This window comes from Bos taurus, chromosome 24 (genome assembly GCF_002263795.3).
Source record: "Bos taurus isolate L1 Dominette 01449 registration number 42190680 breed Hereford chromosome 24, ARS-UCD2.0, whole genome shotgun sequence".
Taxonomy (NCBI): Eukaryota; Metazoa; Chordata; class Mammalia; order Artiodactyla; family Bovidae; genus Bos; species Bos taurus.
The window spans coordinates 22,748,217-22,768,715 of record NC_037351.1 but is presented as its reverse complement, the minus strand read 5'-3'; positions in this window follow the sequence as shown (position 1 = coordinate 22,768,715).

The following is a 20,499-nucleotide window of genomic DNA, read 5'->3' as shown; positions in this document are numbered from 1 at the left end:
AAATCTAATAACTTTCACAACTAGAAAAAGTAACAGATAATTTAATAGCCTTTTCTCATATCAAAAATTACTTTTCAAGAAAACAACCATGCTGTGAACTGCCTACAAAGAGGGCCACACATAGGGAACTGCAGGTGGCCTCAAGCCCACAGTCTGCAAAAAGTCATGACCTCTGTCCTCCTACTGCAAGGAAATGAATTCTGCCAACAACACATATGAGCTTGGAGGCAGATTCATCCCCAGTTGAGCTTCCATTGTGGTAAAGAACCCACCTGCCAATGCAGGAGATATAAGAGATGAGGGCTCAATCCCAGGTCAGGAAGATCCCCGGAAGACGGCATGCCAACCCAGTCCAGTATTCTTGCCTGGAGAATCCCAGGGACAGAGGAACCTGGAATGCTACAGTCCATGGGGTCGCAAAGAGTCGGACATGGCTGAAGCCACTTAGCATACACACACAACGTAGGCTGGTGGACACCTTAACAGTCTTGTGAGCCAAGGACCTGAGCACAGGCTCCAGTGAAGATATGCCTGGACTCCTGAAGTGTGGAAACTTTGAGATAATTGATGGCTTTCTTATACACAACAAGAATCAGAAAACACAATCACAGGAAATGTATTGTTTTTAGCCTGGGAGTTTGCGGTAATTTGTTTTGCACCAATAGTAAATGAATACACTGAAACTGAATGATTCCAAGACACTGGCATCCTGAATTAATTTTTTTTTTTTAAGTCTCATAATAAAAAGAAAATAAGACTTCTTGAATAATCACTTATAATTTCCTTTTCATATAGCTCAACTGAAGTATTCTCTGCCTCCTGTGCATTATCTAGCAGAAATCACAAGGCCAGACTTGCTCCAGGTGTAAACTAGAGCTTCCTCCACCTTAAGGGGACTTTTCTCTCAGGAGGAAACACAGGCTCCCCACAGGCAAAAGACACTGCTATCCCACTCTTGGACTATGTGCTTTCTGCAGATTTGGAGTCTAAATTGGAATCACTGCATCCTAGGACTCCTTCCATCAGACTGTTTTTATTTATCATACATCTTATTTAAGGTTGGTCAGAACAAGTGAGCAAGCTATTGGTCAGGAAGCTGGAGCGTGCTAGAAATTCCCCAGTGATTCTTTTGGGAGAGGAGGACAGGGGCTGTGAATGGACAAAGAGAAACAGGTGAGAAAAGTGTTAGTGAAAATGTTATTTGCTCAGTCGTGTCTGACTCTTTGCAACTCCATGGACTGTAACCTGCCAGGCTCCTCTGTCCACAGAATTCTCCAGGAAAGAATATTGGAGTGGGTTGCCACTTCCTCCCTTCCGGGGGATCTTCCCGACCCAGGGATCGAATCCAGGTGTCCTGCGTTGCAGATGGATTCTTTACCTTCTGAGCCACCAGAGGTGAGAAAGGATTCATACTATCTTCAAGCCAGCCTCTGATAGTTCAGAATCAGGCCGTTTGTGCCAGGTCTCCACCTTTGGGTCCTGGGGGTTGCAGCTGCAAGTACCAAAGTCAAGGGCACCTGCCGGCCTCTGAAACAGGAGAACGATACAGAGGGATGTAAAGAAAACACTAAAGAGAATATTTTTTCCCCTAAGATCAGGAGTGGATGCTTTTAGTAGTTTTAAACTTCATGTTTTGTCAACCCTTTTCCTAAAAAGGAAACGCTAGCGATTTCACTAAAGGCACAACCAGAGCTCCACCATGTGGTGGAGCCTTTATGGACCAAGAAGGGCTGGCAGTAGGTTTGCAGCCAGAGTACTGCAAGAGAGGGCAACTTGTAAGAATGGGCTGACACGTTACGGCAAAAGCCAGAAAACTTAGTGCTAAAGATCGTGCTTGGGTATCTTCCAAAGCTTGGTAACAGGATTTTTTAAAAGATCTTATTCCTAAAGGGGTTTTGTATTTAATACTACAAACTTAGCATTGATATGATTTGTAAAGTGAAGTTCTTTAATTGACTGACTTGATTATTTTTTATTTTTTTTTGATTGTTTTCAAAAACAAAATGACTAGCCCTAGCATTCATCACGGAGAAGGCAATGGCACCCCCACTCCAGTGTTCTTGCCTGGAGAATCCCAGGGACAGGGGGAGTCTGATGGGCTGCTGTCTATGGGGTCGCACAGAGTCGAACACGACTGAAGCAACTTAGCAGCAGCAGCAGCATTCATCATAGTACAGAATAGTACTATGCTTTGGTTCAGGAGTACATACTACATTTGCTCTGGTTCAGGAATCATCACATTTATGCAAATTCCTCATGAAAAGTGAAAGTGTTACTCAGCTGTGTCTGACTCTTTGTGACCACATGGACTGTAGCCCACGGGCTCCTCTGTCCATGGAATTCTCCAGGCAAGAATACTGGAGTGGGTAATCGTTCCCTTCTTCCGGGGGATCTCCCTGACCCAGGGATTGAACCCAGGTATCCTGCATTGCAGGTGGGTTTTTTTACCATCCAAGCCATCAGGGAAGCCCATGTCTATCAGCTAACACCTTGAGCATTTTTGATGGTAGTGGTATTGGTGGATGTGGCGCTTGTTTGGTTGTGGGGCTGTGGTTGTTTTTGAGCAGATAGGAAAAAAGTCACCCCATTCCTCAATTGGAAGGATTACTTCCAATTATTTTGTGTTCTACATCACTTTGCTCTGGGTTTAATTTCTGGAAAAGAATGCTAGATTAGCTTTGCTTAATATTCTCATCAACTTTCATGCTGGGACCTTATAGTCTGATCCAGACTATATGCAAAGGGAGGTAGCCAAAAGGAAAACTATGCTAAAAGTAGCAAGGGGACAGGCAAAAAAACCCAGCAAATGACAAATACATTTCATGCCATTTCAAGAGCCAGTCCACCATCGGACACTGAGGCAGACCAAAAGCATGGCATGTGTGCCATGTTTTGTGTCTACCTACTGACCTCCTGATCAGCGACACAGAGATCATTCCAATCTGTTGGAAATCTGGCTCACAGGCCTTCTGCCAGTGTGGGCTCCTCAGTTATGACTTCACTGTGAGGCCACCTGCCACTGGAATATAAGCCTCCCAGAGAAGACATAGTGTCCTAGGGTCGCTTCAGACCTGAAGACCCTTGGTGCTTTGTTTCCGATGCTACATGTTAACCTAAAGCTTCATTTTCCCTACTATGATGAGAAACACCAGGAAAATATCTGCTGAAAGGACCCTCTGACACTTGCAGGAATTTTTTTTTTTCCTTTTGCAGGGAGATGAAGGCATCAATAATACTATCACTGCCGCTTTTGTGTAAAGTGACTAATGTCTTTGTCTCTCCCGAGAACAAACTTGCCTGTGATGAAAGACTCATGGAATGTCTGAGGATCTCTTAGGAAAAATTTTTCTTTGATGTTTATACTGTGTTTGAATGTTCTTTGCCAGGAAACCTTCCTTTCTTTGAGGACTGTGACCGTTTACTCTTTAGATATTGTGTAGTCTCTGTATAGATTAGGGAGAACCCTTGGGATCAGTGTCCCAAGTGAAGGAAGAGCAGGTTGTTTTGTTATCAAGCATCACTCTGGTCCAAGACAAGGACTAGCAGGTGGTTTTGTTACAAACCATCACTGTGGTCCCTGAATTTACTGCCTAGATGTAATCATACAGGGAGTCAGACCATGCCTGCGGCCCACCTCTCTGCCTCCCCAGCAATCAGCCAGTTGTACCAGAATTCATTCACAGCCTCCAGGCCTCCCTGGTGATTCGACCTCCATAGCCGTTTCTTGGAATTTCACAACCCCTATTTCAGTGCAATCAAGGACTCAGTACATTCTGGCCTCAGAAAGATGGCCTAACTTGCTCTCAGACAGCACAAGACCTCCAGGCTTTAGACTCAGGTCAGGGCTTTCTCCACAGACTGCTTCTCCATAGCCCTGATCACTTCTCTTACTGATGTCTTCACGCCATTAATTTTATGTTACAAAGTTGTAGAAATAAGGATTAGTAAAATCATGGAAATAAAAATTATTAAAACTAAAATTACATAAAATAATTATTAACATTACAGACTAAATTATTAAAATCAATACTATTTAAATTATTAAGTTTAAATATTCAAATATAATTTTTTAAAGGGACGGTTAGATATATGCATGAATACTATCAATTAGCTTTAAAATCCCTTTAATCACTGTCGCTTTTAGATTCAGCCAGTTTCTGGGCAGAAAACAATTCCATGATTCTCTTAGTCTTACAGATTCTAAATAGTTGATTTCAGAGAGACTCCTTTTCTTGGAGAATTGCTTTCTTAACTCTCTTTAAGACAAACTGTCATGTTATAAAACCTACTGAGCTACAGGGCAATTTTTCATTTCTGTAGCTGACTCTTTTTAGCATTTCATCTAAATACTGCTCTCTCTAGTAGCTTTTTTAAAACTTTCTATAGAAAGGTCATTAAGAGTAATTTTCTCCAAAGTGTCCCATTATTTCCGGGCAAACAGCAAAAACAAGTTGTTGGTGGAAGACAGAATAGGCCGAGGAGATGTACCATTGATACACGAGTGTACTGCCTTTGTCAGGTTCTTGGTAATTGCTGCCTAGAAAGAACAGTACACAACCGAAGAAAAAAGATTATAATGTGTCCAATAATCTAGCCACAGCTAATGATTAAAAGTGTTCAATAGAAGAATTTGTATTCACCTTGTGCGTTTTCTTCAAATAGACTGCATTACTGACTTTTGGAAGGTGAACAAGTTGATTTATAGCAGTTTTACAAGACAGAAGCTCATTTTGTGACTCCCCACAGGGTAAAATCCAACCCTTTAAATTGACATATGAGGCATTTTGCAACACAGCCTTAGTCACTCTTATTCAGCTCATTTTCAGCACTTTCTGCTCTGGCTATCTTCATGTTCCGATCACCCAAGGATACACAGGCTCTCTTGCTTTAGATCTTTTATTATGTTGTACCCTGTACCGGAAAAACTTTCACCTTACTCATCCCTCATCACCTATATCAGTGGTCAGTAAACTGTGGCTCATGGAACAAATCTGATCTGTTGTTCTGCCTCTTTTCGTAGAACAAAGTTTTATTCAAACACAGCCATTTACATATAGCCTATGATTATGTTCACACTACAACTGCCAAACTGAGCAGTTAGAACAGAGACAGTCTAGTCACAAAGCCTAAAATATTTACCATCATATCCTTTACAAAAAGACTTGCTGACTCTGACATACATCAATGTCACTTTTCCTGTGAAATAATCACTCCATCTTAGTCTATTTATGAACGACAGGTCATTTCTGTAATCACAAAACATTCATGACCAGACACTAAAAGGCAACTCTTAATACCACTGTTTGCAAATTTGCTGATGTGTCTGTCCTTCCCAAAGCAACAAATGAGGCTTCCCCCATGGGAAGCTCAGTGTTAAAGATGGCTCAGCAATAAAGAATCCACCTGCCCATGCAAGAGATGCTGGTTTGATCCCTGGGTTGGGAAGATCCCCTGCAGTAGGAAAAGGCAACCCACTCCAGTATTCTTGGCTGGAGAATCCCACAGAGGAGCCTGATGGGCTACATACTATGGGATAGCAAAGAGTCAGATACGACTGAGCACACATGCATGCAAACACCAACTGAGTTCTTATTGTATGAGGCATTATGTTCAGAAAGCAACCCAAGTGAGGTGTTTTAAATGTATTCCGAGAATAGCAGCATCATAAGAATACATGTGAAGCCCTGCAAGCATAGTAACCAAGCCAGACCCTATGGGGTCTTCCTGGCACAGACCCCTCCCCCATGTCCTGGAGCACCTCTCTGATGTACCCACCTAATAGTATCTGATGCACATTTCCTGAGTTTCTTAGATGCTGAAAAATCACCACATGGAAGAAATTAACTACTTGATGATCATGAGCAAGCAGCCTCCCCCACCACCTCTGGTGCCTGAGGATTGATAATTGCCCTGTTACCTCAACATCAACCCATCAGAGAATTGTGCACAAGCTGATCACATACTCCGGGACACCCGTTCCTCACGTGGTCTTTAAAAATGCTCTGCTATACTTGGTCCTGCAATCAACCTTTCTCTGCTCCAAACTCCAAGTTTCACTTTGGCCTCACATGTGTCAGGTACATAAACTTGCACTTGGTAATACACATAATGTTTTACAAAGGAAACCTAGCAACACAGCTTCAGATACAACCGTAGACTGATACACAAAACTCTTACTTAGACCATCAGGTCAAATGTAGACAAGAAAGCGTCAACCCTTGCCATTGGCACAGCGGTAAAGAATCCGATTGCCTGCCAATGCAGGAAATGGAGGTTTGATCCCTGGTTTGGGAAGATCCCCTGAAGGGGGAAATGACAACCCACTCCAGTATTCTTGCCTGAAAAATTCCATGGACAGAGGAGCCTGACAGGTTACATTCCGTGGGGTCCCGAAGATTCAGATATGACTGAGCGACTGAGTACACACTTATGTCTGCCATCGGATGGGGGTGGAGGTGAGAGTGTGTGGGTGGGCAGGTCCTCTTCCTTTTCAGGGATCAGTAACAACAGCCCGGACAACCCTGGGTTGGTAGAAAGGAGCCAGAAACAGAGCAGGTAGGGTTACAGTGGGCAAACCGGAGCCTAAGAGTAGACTTGAGAGTCTAGTTGAAAACACTGAATTTAGAACTATATCTTGGCACCAAGTGTCAGGCTGTTGGCAGGAAAGTCATAGGTCAAGAGCTTAGTGGACACAGAAGCAGGACAAGGGACAAGAGCAAATAAAGAAAGATGGACCCAAATTTGGGGGCTCCTAGAGTTCCCTTTTATTGGATGTGGAAGAGGTAGAGGGTGTGTGCGTCAGCATGGGCTAAAACCAGAGTAATAGAGAACATCAAAACAATCATTCTTATTAATAACCTTTTCATGTTGAAAAACTAGTAATATATAAATTTAGGCCACTTCCTAGGAAATGGTATTTAAAAACCAGTAAAAATAAAATGCTTCCACAAGGTAACTTCTGGTATTTTTCTGTTCTCCTTTTTTCCGGCCCCCAGAAAAACTCTACGGACCAGATACAGACAAGAAGTCTCTGTCAGGAGGCCCTTTACGACCCATATATTTATAGCCTCAAGCACTGGAAGACATATAACTCGTCCAATAATGTACAGAAGGATTTATAGTGAGGCCTCTCTCAAAAAGAAAATGCCTCACAGACACAAATCATTACTGTTTTTATTTTGTGGGTGCAGATGGAGATTATATCCCCCTGCCAGTCAAGTACAAAGACACTGAAACTCAGAATCAAAGATTGGCGCTTACTAGTTACTTTTTGTATTGACAAGGAGTTCCATACAAATAGAGCCACAATCGTGCCAAAACTGTAACGCTCTGATATTCAACTGTAATTCTTGGAGTTAAAAGTTGGGGGGGGGGATGACTAAGCAGCCTACAAAGTGAGAAAAGCATTCCAGACTTTATATACTGTAAAGAGGATGCTGGATGTATCTGTTTTTAAGAAGTGTCGGCTGCATTAAACCCAGACTGATTTACAGGGTGAGGGCTTTGCCTGAGTGGGGTCACTTTTAGACTGTAACACCAACTTTATAAACTGGAAAACTTTTCTATCACCTTCTTTCAGTTATTGTCTCAGAAGCAACCATCTCCACTTCTAAACTGAACTAATTAATCTTTAAAATAATAATTTGGAGGCAGAAAACTTAAAAGGACATCTGGAGACAGATTTCCAAACCCAGCAAATTACCAGACTCCACTGAGTTATCAAAGACAGAAAGGAAACCAATATTTGGACTCAACTCTCAGAGAACAGATAAACCTGGGGGTTTGGCTAACCATTTTGCAAATCAGACCCCACCACCACCACCACCACCACCACCACCACCACCACCAGGTGATTCTAAAGACCAGCCAGGTGTGAAAGTGAAAGTCATTCGGTGGTGTCCTACTCTTTGTGACCCCATGGACTATACAGTCCATGGAATTCTCCAGGCCAGAATACTGGAATGGGTAGCCGTTCTCTTCTCCAGGGGATCTTCCCAACCCAGGGATCAAACCCAGGTCTTCCGCATTGCAGGCAAATTCTTTACCAGATGAGCCATAAGGGTCCATCTCACTCTCTCTCCGTCATGAAAGGCCACATCTAAACCACCTCCAGTGATCAAGCCTTTTTCAAAGAAGGAAATTCCCTAGTTTTTCAGTACAAAATTGATTTACACTTTAAAGTCCACCTAGAAATATATATATCTAGGTTCAATTTAGTTACATTTAGATTAAGATTTCACTTCACAAAGTAATTCATTAGCAAAATTACATACATGCTCTGTTATTTTTACTGATGTATTTTGAAAAGTATAAATAAAATATAGCAAAGTATTAAAGAACTCATTGTCCCAAAACAGAATTAGCCTTAGATCTTGTTACTGTAGTTTGAGAAATAAAACTTTGAAGAAATACTATTTCCTCTATTTCTCTCACCAGTTCTGTTCTACATACCATCTCTCCTTCCCACCAACAAGATAAATGCTACCACAGATCTGCTATATAAAGTCTACAATTTTATACTTTCACCCCACAACTATATCCATTAACTACATACACAGACTGATGGTTTTAAAAATAATATCATGCTGTATTGAACACTCAGAAACTTGCTTTTTTCTTTCAACATTTTCAAGATCTATCCATGTTTATATATATATATACACACACACACACAATGGATTCATTCATTTAAAATACTGTATGAGTATCTTGACATATAAACATGCAACAAAACATACTATTCATGCCCTGATAGATACTTGAACTTTAAAAAAATTGTTTCTTTCACAGAAAAATGTTGCTGGAGCATCCTTGTATTTTCCTCTTAATGCACATTTAAAAATTTCTCTAGTTAAGTTTAACTGCAAAATTCTTAATGTCAAATGACTCTACAAAGAACTGATTAAAACTAACTAACAGTGGATGTTAATGTCCAGTTTCCCATATTTTTGCCAACACTGACATTATCAGCTTTTTACAAATCGTGTGAATCTGATATCTCGGTGTCGTTTTAATGGGTATTTCCTCTATTACTTGTGACATTGAGCATACTTTATATGCATATTGTGCATTCAATATCCTTAAACACATTTATCTTCTGAGCAAGACATTCCCTTAGGGAAACATCTTGACTTGACATTTCTCTGCTCCTCTTCCCATTTTTACTACCCATTCACCCAATTGTTTACATGTATTATCAACAATAATGGGTCCATTCAGGGCAGGGAGGTATCATGATGAAAAGATTCAGTGAACAACCCCATGAAAACACCCAGTCACTTTCAAATAGTCAACAAATATTTACTGAGCTCAATGACAGCATAGCATCATGGTCAAAGGTGACATCTTAGTTGCTGAAGTACATGGTTTCAGATCCTGATCCCATGATTTCACAGCTGGGTCACCAAGGAAAATATGTTAACCTCTCTGAGCCACAGTTGCCACATATATAAAATGCAAGTCCTAAAAGTACCCAACTGTTGAAAGTTATCTTAGATAATACACATGAAGTGTTTAGCATAGTGTTCAGCACATCATTTTCAGATGTTTATTATTATCATTGTGGAAATATTATTGATGGGAGGATAGTGGTGGTGAATGCCACATGCTGCATTCCCCAGAAAGTCTGGATGGAGATGAGTTTGCAGAAAATTTATGAGAAAGTGCTCTTGGAATTAGTACATGGAATAGAAGGAAAGAGAGCACTGGCCAGACAAGTGGGACCAATATTCACTCACTATTTGCTCACAACTTAGGAATGTCAAAAGTATTGCCCATGAACCATACTAATTAAATGAAAAAGGAGAAAGAGTTAAGTGGAAGAGGATAAAGTGGAAAAGACAGAAGAGAACAGCCTCTGGAATAATTCGAGCCATTTTACACATGTTAAATGATGTTATCCTCACAACATCTATCAACAATCATGGGTTAAGAAATGACAAAAATGAGAGAATTTAAAGAATTAGCCCACAGTCCCACAGCGAGCAAGAGGTTTATCTGGAATTTGAACCCAGGCAACATAGCTTCAGGAATCACGTTCTTAACCACCATCCACCCTAGACTGCCAGGAGAAGGTCAACACGGATCTCAGGTTTCATGGGTTTATCCTTGTCACCCTGTTACTGCACTCTATCGGACATTTGCTCGGTGTTCTACTTACGTTACTTAATTTAATCTCATCCATTACAGTAATGCTGGAGGGTTGTGTTTTATCCCCATCTGAAGCTGAAGAAGCTAGGGGATGTCAAGTTCCTTTCTCAGAGTCATACAATAGGAGAGCCAGGATTGTTCTCTATGCTTGTTTGGCTCCGAAATTCAGCATTATTTCCCATTATAAAGTGGTTTTATTTTTGAGGAAGGACTTTCTTTTCCAGCAAACTGATAATTATCAAACCTCTTTTGTCATGTCTTCCCTCAGATAGACAATATCAACTTGTTAACTCCCTTATTGTTTACCTTGTCCTATATTGGCATCCTTTGATTCTTCTCCATGTTCATTGCCTCATTTAATTACAGAAGCAGAATTGAGCATGGAGAGATTTTGACAGTTTTGAGTACCTAATGGGAAAGGTGCCAAGTGTCTCCTACATTGTGAATTCTCATTTAGCATTTCAAGGCCCTAATTACCTCTTCAAGAACAGAATCACTGTACTGACTCATGTTTAATATGCTTTCTGAAGTGACCGATAGACCTCTTTCTATGGTGCTTAGTTCAGACTTCCTACATATTCTATTCGTATAATTTGCTTTAAAAGTACCCTGAGAATTTTTACCTATCAAGTTTGTGCAGCTGTTAGCCACTCCTAATTATCCTAGTTTTAACTGACAACATTTTGCTGATACATGATTAATAGAAATTTTTGAATCGTTCATTACTAGATTTATCCAAGTAATTTTTTTTAATAGATGAAGTATAAAATACGAGTTCCCCAGCACAGTCTGAGGGTTTGGTCAGAATTCACATTCTTCCATTGGCTTGAAATGTGGGACCCTGGTCATAATCAGAAAGATGCAGTCATATGGGTACTTTGACCTTTGTATTTATTAGCCATCATTTAGAATAAAAGGGTTTCCCAGGTGGCGCCGTGGTAAAGAATCTGCCTGTCAATGCAGAAGATGCAAGAGACACAGGTTTGATCCATGGTTTGGGAATATCCCCTGGAGTAGGAAATGGCATCCTGCTCCAGTATTCTCACCTGGAAAATTCCATGGACAAAGGAGCCTGGCAGGCCACAGTCAATGGGGTCATATAGAGTTGGACAGGACTGAGCATGCCTGCACACACAGACGATTTAGAATAAAATAGCTCCAGGTGAAAAAAATTATATATGTATTCTATCTGTGAAAATAAAAGGTCTAATGAGCTTTTTTATGATTATTCAGGGCATAAGAACTTTATGGCCAAGGTAGATTTCTGAGAAAGTATACAGATAGATGTATGTACAGCTATATGAAAAAAGTCTTCATTAGCTTGATCAGAAGGGTGTGGGTGCCTAGTACTCTGAACAAAGGGTTTTAGGTGACCCCAGAACTACCTGGCATTTTTCCCTCCCAGTCTGGGGTGTGTCCATGGCTTGTGACATTTTGAAGTATCTCCTGCTGGGAGTCCCATCTGCCATCCAGTTCACCTTTAAATCCAAATACTACCACTTCAGAAGCCTAGCTCAGTGCACTGGGAACAGAGATGCTGAGAAGGCCCTGGGCCTTGTCTCTGAAGAGAGAGAAAGAATAGCATACAGAAATGCCAGATTGACCGTGTTCAGTAACCCTAAGCTAATAAGCTTCATTTTTTTCCTAGAAACTTTTTTTTTTTTTTTTATGTGGACCATTTTTAACATCTTTTTTGATGGCATCATTGACTCAATGGACATGAGTTTGAGCAAGCTCTGGGAGATAGAGAAGGATAGGGAAGCCTGGCGTACTGCAGTCAATGGGATCACAAAGAGTCAGACATGACTGAGCAACAACATTGAATGTGTTACAATATTATTTCTATTTTATGTTTTGTTTTTTAGGGGGCCAGGAGGCATGTGGGATCTTAGCTGTCCGCCCAGGAATCAAATAGGCATCTTCTGCATTGACAGGTAGATTCTTTACCAGAGTGCCACGAGGGAAGTCCCTAAAAAAGCTGCTTTTATTCCACAGGCCAGTGATGTTCCACTGACCTCTGGGCTTTAGACAAGAAACTAGGAGAAAGGAAGAAAGTGAGAGCGCAAAGCAGAAAAAAGTAAATAAGTAAGTTTCTGACCTTTCATCTTAAGATTTCCCCACAGCAGTGCTGCCTTCCTCACTTCTTGCCCACAATCTCCACTTCAGGAGTAAAGAAAGCGCCCAGGAAAGTACGAGGCCGAATCTCGACCTTCCACAGTCAGAGAACAGTTAACTCCAGGCTTCTCATCCTTACTGCAGCTTCAAAATGCCGGCCTCTGAGGTCAGCCCCGTCTTTCTACCTGATCCTTCCTCCCAGCTGGCTCATGCTTGATCTAAGCAACGTCTCATAGCCCATTAAGTCATTTTACAAAGTACAGCTGACAACCCCAATCTGTGAGAATTCGATTCCATCGGTTTGGGCAAATGCCCAAACCTGGATGATTGTTTTTAAAAGCCCTGGAGTGATTCTAACATAGCCAGGTGAGAATATTTACTCCACTTCTTGGCCTCCTAGTCTTCTCTGAAACGTGGGTTCCCCCTCTAACCACTGCTTTCCTGCAACCACATTTGTGTGCAGACTGTTTCTCAAAAATCTAAATGCCTCAGGGCTAGGGGTGTTGCGACCTGCTGCTGCTGCTGCTGCTGCTAAATTGCTTCAATCATGTCCGACTCTGTGCTACCTGCTGCTGCTACTGCTGCTAAGTCGCTTCAGTCGTGTCTGACTCTGCGACCCCATAGACGGCAGCCCACCAGGCTCCCCCGTCCCTAGGAGTCTCCAGACAAGAGGACTCTGTAATTAACAGAAATTAACAAGAGGCCAGATGAGGCATTCAGGCAATGCCTTACTGGGACTCTGCCGCAGCACAGGGAAGAGAAAACAAGTTACAGGTGCCCTTGTTCTGGGGCTGGTTCCTTAAATGGGGTGAGGGTAGGAGCCGATTGGGACTTCCCAGGTGGCTCAGCAGTAAAGAACTTGCCTACCAATGCAGGAGATGTGGGTTTGATCCCTGGATCAGGAAGATTCCCCTGGAGATGGAAATGACAACCCACTCCAGTATTTTGGCCTGGGAAATCCCATGGACAGAGGAGCCTGGTGGGCAACAGTCCATGGGGTTGCAAAATAGCTGGACATGACAGCAACTAAAAAACAACAGAGGCAGATTTGAGGGTTGGGCTGGAGGGGTGGCTTAGGTGGTCTGCCCACCCCCTTGGCAGGGATCAGGCACAGTACCTTGGTTTTGCTCAAAGGTGGCCATTGATTTGTAGCATTTTTGTATCTTACTGTTCTTAATTTCCCCCCAAGTGTGCAGTTATTCTCATCTCTTATAGCTGCTTTGTAATCTGATGCTGGAGGAGACTCTCCAGATGCAAGTATGGAAGTTCCCGGGTTCAGGTCCCAGCCTCTCTCAGTGTCACTCTTGTAGCTACAAAATGTTGAATGAACCTCCTGCAGTGACCCTTCTTCCACGGAGTTCTGAGTTGCCTAGCTACTACACCCTTTACCCTTCCCCACTGATATTAGTTTTCCACCTCCTGCTCATTTTCCAAGCCATCTTCTCTCATCATTTTGGGGACATCTATGAATATGTAAATCACCCATCTGTCACCTTGGCTTCCTGGTTATTTGACCTTCCAATATTAATTAATTCCAGTTATCCCCTTCTCCCCTTCTTTTCATCATAATAACATGGACTTTGCCATTAGTCACAGCTGTTCCACCTTTGAAAATCGTGTGTCCCAGTATTCAGCCTGCTCAGCATAATCTCTTGTCTTTCCAGCTCTCACCTCCAATACCTCCAGTCTCCACCTAGCCTTTGATCCAGTCTCTGAACTGCTCTGATTTCTCTTGTATCTCATTCACCCTGTGAAGGGCTTCACTTCCTTCCATATATTCAGCCTAGTCCACTTAGCACATTATGTTAATCATGTCCTCATCATCCCTCTCTGCCCTTTCCCCTTATTTGGATGCACTTGCCATGCAAACACCCAACAACTAATCAAGCCAACCATCTGACAACTCCTCTCTCACCTTCTGTGATATATACATTCACAGCATCTGATTTGGCTTTGGAGTCACAAAGGCAATCAATACCATCCTAATTATTTGTCAATAGTATGTTGCATACTCTTGCCTGGAAAATCCCATGGATGGGGGAGCCTGGTAGGTTGCAGTCCATGGGGTCGCTGAGAGTCGGACACGACTGAGCGACTTCACTTTTACTTTTCACTTTCATGCATTGGAGAAGGAAATGGCAACCCACTCTAATGTTCTTGCCTGGAGAATCCCAGGGACGGGGTAGCCTGGTGGGCTGCTGTCTATGGGGTTGCACAGAGTCGGACACGACTGAAGTGACTTAGCAGCAGCAGTAGCAGCAGCAGTATGTTGCATGAGCCACAAAAAGTAAATATAATGTAATACATCTTATACTTAATGTAAACTGTTACTTAAGCCTAACACCAAACTCAAGAGGCAGCTGTAGCTATCATTCCCATTTTACAGATGAGGAAAATGAAGGTTAGAGAGGTGAATACCTTACTTAAGGTCACACAAGTGTTAAGTGGCGAAGCCTATATTTAAACCATACAGAACCTCACTGTATGCTACATAATTATTGTCAAAGGAGTCCAGATAATGAGGTTGATATTTAGTTTCTTTAGTCAACTAGTTGTTCAAAATTATGTCATTGAATGTTATATTGCAAAATTACTCATAAGGTAGTCAACATTTTGTTTGAATGAAGTCTACCATGTTAAAGTTTATACACATTCTCTTTTACACTTGTATCTTTCCTTATCTTGTTGATCTCTGTGTGTAGAATATATCCTGTCTAGCTGACTCATTAGAGAAGAACCTGATGCTGGGAAAGATTGAAGGCCAGAGGAGAAGAGGACAACAGAGGATGAGATGGCTGGATGGCATCACGGACTCAGCGGACAAAGGTTTGAGCAAGCTCTGGGAGATGGTGAAGGACAGGGAAGCCTGGTGTGCTGTAGTCCATGAAGCTGCAAAGAGTCGGACACGACTGAGTGACTGAACAAGATCAACAACCTGAAGATCACTCACTTAAGTGATTAAGTTTACTTGCTTCCTTGAGACCTAGGTAATAGTGTTGTAGACTCAAGAGGCACCAGCCTCTCATGTTGGAACCAAACAGGAAAAAAAATCAGGTACAATTAAGGAATTGAAAATGGCCTACATGTTTCAGAAACTAATTCAGTGGCTTCTACTTTGGTTTCTCCCAAGAGAATAGGAAAGGATGACTCCCCTACTTTGGGCTCCATCCATTTCTCAACAAGCTGCCCTACCATCTCCACCTCCTCCTACTCTTACATTTACAGTCACTCCGTTCTGCACCTTCTGAAGAGCAAATGTGCCAGTGATCACTCCTCACAATAATCCTAGGTGAGAACCTAGGAAACGATCAAAGACAAGCTATTGAAAAAAAGCATTTGGCCCTTGTGCCTTGAGCGTAAAAGCAACTAGTCAATAAAAGAAGGCACAGGTGGAAAGAATGTGGATTCTGGGACTCATCCTGCACATATGTGACTCTGGAACACTTATTTTATTAATAGCTCCCTGAACTTTAGTAGTCTCTCCTTTTTAGCATGGGAAGAGAATATTTTGCTTGTAGGACTTAGGTCAGACTTTTTCCTTGAAATACCTTTAAGAGATATGATAAGGTGTAAATAACAGAATATCATTCATATTTAATGACATCAACAACTCTAGTAACATTTCCACCTGCCAAAAATAAAAAAAAAAAGAAGTCTTTTTTTCCCTTATATCCTAAGTACCGCCTCACACAAGTTGATCTATCTTATGAATTTTCTAAAAACTGAATGGGATTCAAATTTGCCAGCTCACTCTCACCATATCCATTAAATTCTCCCTGCTTTCACCTTATTTTGAAATATTTTCCAAGACAAAGATAGATGGTGGTAACTACTTTGGAGGTTCGGTAATTGGTAAGAAAAAATATCAGAGGACATCAAACAAACTATGCAACCTTCAAATGAAGTGTTCGTAATAGTTAAGAAGGCTTGACTGCAGACTTACCCCATAGATTCTCCATGTTATCAGAGCCAGCAACATATGGGCAGTGGACGATTTCTGCCTACACTTCACAAGCAGCTTCCCGCATAAATCCCCAAAGTTAATCGTGACAAAAAGCAGTCTTGTCTATTCCCCTGAACAGCCTGAAGCAATTTGTTCAGCAACCACACTGCTAAGGTAGCGATAAAGGAAAGGAGCACTGGGGGCAACTAAAAAGGATCAAAAATGTGGAAGAATGTGTACAGAATTAAAGCAACCATAGGAAGGCGTGCCTGCTCATGGATCATTTTATCTCCTTACTCTGGAAATAGATGGCCAATTACAAAGGAGAACTAAGAATCGCCAGTTTAGAAAAAAACACATCTTGATTCATTCCACTGTGTTTAGTAATTTCTGACTCCAAATGTACACTTAAGAAATGGTGAAAAAAGTTGTTTAAAAAAGCAGAACACGCAAGCATCATCTTCAGGAGAGCAAGCTGCATTGAAATTAAAAAGAAAGAGAAAGGTCAGGGGTCAGGAATTCCAGACATACTCCTTATTCTCATTATTTGGCAGCAACCAACTTCCCCTTAATAATCAGGGACATTTACCCCATCCAGCACAGTAATCCCCTTCTTTGGGTCAATGTTGTTAGATGGTCAAAGTGGTCAGGTAATAGCCTTATTTTCCAATTCAATGAAATTATCTCCTTCAGTGGAAGCTTTCCTCCCTTTATGATTGCAGACTCTAGCAAGCAGAGCCCAAAGTTCAATCCCATGACTCTGGATCCATGAATCTTGGCTATGGGAGAAACAACAGTACCAAATACTGGATTTAGGGCATATTTTACTGATTTAGGGCATATGCTACATCCTGGAGGACACTGCCCCAGCCCCACCAATTATTATACCCAAGCTGGTGCCCTAACTGAATCTTTCAAAGTCCATTCCACCATTCTGTCAAATCAGTTGTTTCAGGGCAACAGTGAACTTGATACTATTAATGAAGTCTATAAGCTTGAGCCTATTGCTGTGAAGGGATTGCCTTGGTCATGAGCAATGCTGTGGGAATGTCATGTGGATGGAGAAGGCGTTCTGTAAGCCCATAGATGAGAGTTTGGGCAGAAATATTGCCAGCAGGGAAGGCAAATTGAAAGGCAATTGAGACTCAGCAACGGCTCTGGCCAGGTTGGCCCGGGAGAGTGAAAGATCATGTCGCTGAGTTCATGTGTAACCTCCCTTCCTGTTACCATAACCTCTTTTTCCTGAGCTCAATTAACCAGTGACTGAAGTGGCTAGGGAAGGAGGCTCACTGACATTCAAAAAACACACTATCCTATCTATTTTGTTACTAAAACCCTCTTCTGCTGGGGTCACCCTTTGGGGAATATTCATATGAGACACAAATATTTCCATGCTGGGTGACCATTCAGATACATCTATCTACTTCTTTTCCCCAGACAGTCCTGTCGTCAATTTTCTAATCATATTCTTTCCACATCCCTGATTATCCTGCCAACCCTTTAGCCCAATCCAGAAATAGATATATACCCACAGCTATGATCAGCCCTACTTTTAGGAAAAACAAACCATATGAATCTTTGTCTTTTATCACCATCTTTCAGGGGCATGTTGTAACCACTAACTTTTGTGTATTTTGCAGAACTAATTGTAAAACCTAGCCCACTCTCTTTCTTCCACAGTCAACTGTCACAGAAAACTCCCTATGAGACTATAGGTGGAGAAGGTTGGGAGAAAGATGGCAATCTAGTTGAATAAAGGCCATGGAGATTTGGACCTCTTCTTCATGCAACTTGTGCCCTCAGGAACTATTTGAGACTGATCTGGTAGACATCCCTTCCATCTGATAGTAGAGTGCTACTGCCTGTGCCCAGATTTACAGCTTGGCAGGTCTAACAGCTCCAGGTTGTGAAGGGCAGCATAGGTTACATGGTAATTTGGAGGCTGGTCATCAAGTGTGTTTCTGATAAAGGTTGGTAGCAAACTAAAAGGTGTTTCTCAAGAGGAGAGAGGACATTTCTGACATAGAAAATGGGAAAGCTTTGCTCCAACCTTGTAATAATCTTCTCTGTGACTCACCTATGCTAAGTCGCTTTAGTCGTGTCTGACTCTGTGTGACCCCATGGACTGCAGCCTACCAGACTTCTCCGTCCAAGGGATTCTACAGGCAAGAATACTGGAGTGGGTTGCCGTTTCCTTCTCCAATGCATGAAAGTGGAAAGTGAAAGTGAGTCGCTCAGTCGTGTCCTACTCTTAGCGACCCCATGGACTGCAGCCTACCAGGCGCTTCCATCCATGGGATTTTCCAGGCAAGAGTACTGGAGTGGGGTGCCATTGCCTCCTCCAATGGGATCCTGGCAAAGACTGCCCATAACTGCCCATCTACCATTGACATTTCAGGTTGTATTCAACCTGCTGGAGGACTTGTCGAGCTAGAAGATTTCCTTTTAAGATTCATTCACAAGGCTCTTGGCTGAACATTTCAGTTCTTTGCCAACTGGGCCTCTCCACAGAGCTGTTTGAATGTCTACCCTCAGAGCAAATAAAATGAGAGAGCAAGCAAGGATGAGAGTGATGCACTTTATAACCTAGGCACACACCATCACTTCCGACAAGTTGTACCCAAAAGCAAGGAACTAATTTCTCCCCTCACTCAATAGGAAGTGAGTTGGGCTTCACATTTTGGAGGGAGAGGTTAAAACATCTATCAACTTACTCTTTTTTTTAAATACCATCAGACCTTATTTACATTGTTGAAAAATAAAAATCATCAGCCTTATACAAAAATCCTTCAACATATTCCTCATAATTTGCTTAGACAAAATTCCTAGAAATTAACTATGGGATCTAAGCACAGACATTGCCAAACAATACAAAATGAGTCTTTACCAAGTTGGGTTTGTCCCCAAGCAATGATGTGTATGCTTATTTCCTTGCATGTCAGTCAATGTCAACTTAGTATTAAAAATATACATATTTGTTTACACTTTCAGTATTATTGGTGGTTATAGTTTTTATGATGATTAATATTTTATATTTTTCTTTTATGAATTATCTGTTGATAAGTGTTGCCAATTTGTCTACAAGGATGTTTTATATATTGATTTGGAAAAACTCATCATATAGAAAATTATTAATCCTTTACCTGTCATTTTTATAAGTATTAATAGTTTGCCAATTCATCATTAATTTTGTGTTTTTCTTCAAGCACAAAAGTTTTATATTTTGAGTTGTCAAATAAATCTATTATTTCTTTGTAATTTCTTGCACAGCTGCTCTGGTGCTCTGTTAAGTCATACATCTCAGCAAATGTTTTAATGAAATCTTCATTTCAGTATTACTAACTCCTTTGTTGTATATAGTAAATATTTGTTCTTTAAAAATTCAGGGCTGGTTACATTATTTGCAGGGCCCTGTGCAAAATGAAAAAGTAGGATCCTTGTGAAAAAAGAAGGATAAATGTTAAAGGTCCTAAAATATAACTTTCTTATTTCTTGATGTTTTTCTTAAATTGTCATGGTGCTTTTAATTTGCTATTTATTGTTATAGTAATGAAAGAAAAATGAAGGCTGTAAAGTATTAACATGAATTTTATCATTTGTCTTTATGTTGTTCAATAGAAGTTTTAAATGCAAATATAAGAGAATTTAACTTGCACAATGAAATTTCAATATGCATATTTATAGCTCATACAAACTTATGTATTTTCTTCTTACCAAATGCTGAAGATGATGTACATAACTAACTCCACTGTTCTTTAAAAAAATTTTTTTTGATGTGGATTATTTTTTAAGTCATTATTGAATTTGTCACAATATTGTTTCTGTTTCATGTTTTAGTTTTTTGGCCGCGAAGAATGTTGGATCTTAACTCCCTGACCAGGGATTGAAGCTACACTCCCTGCATTGGAACGAGGAGTCTTTAACCACTGGATCACCAGGGAGGTCTGAACTCCACTGTTCTTATTTTGCATCTTTACATTCTAACATTCTCTACCTTCAGAAAAGACCAGCAAGAAAAAGAACAATGGATTGTCCAATGTTTGCCATTCCCTCTGTGTCATCATTTCTTTTCTTTTTCTTTTGGCTGATACAAAGGATAGTATAAGTAAGAAAGGATCTGATAGAGTTCCTTGGTTGTTTGGTTTTAGAATTCCATTGCCTTCTTTCTGTTTGAAGTTCCTATTCCAAAGGAAAGCATGACCTCTCTGGCACCCTAGTGCCTCTTGCTTACTCTATGGAATGTGCTTAACTTTCACTTCCTTTCAGTCTTGTTAAAACTCTACATGCAGTGG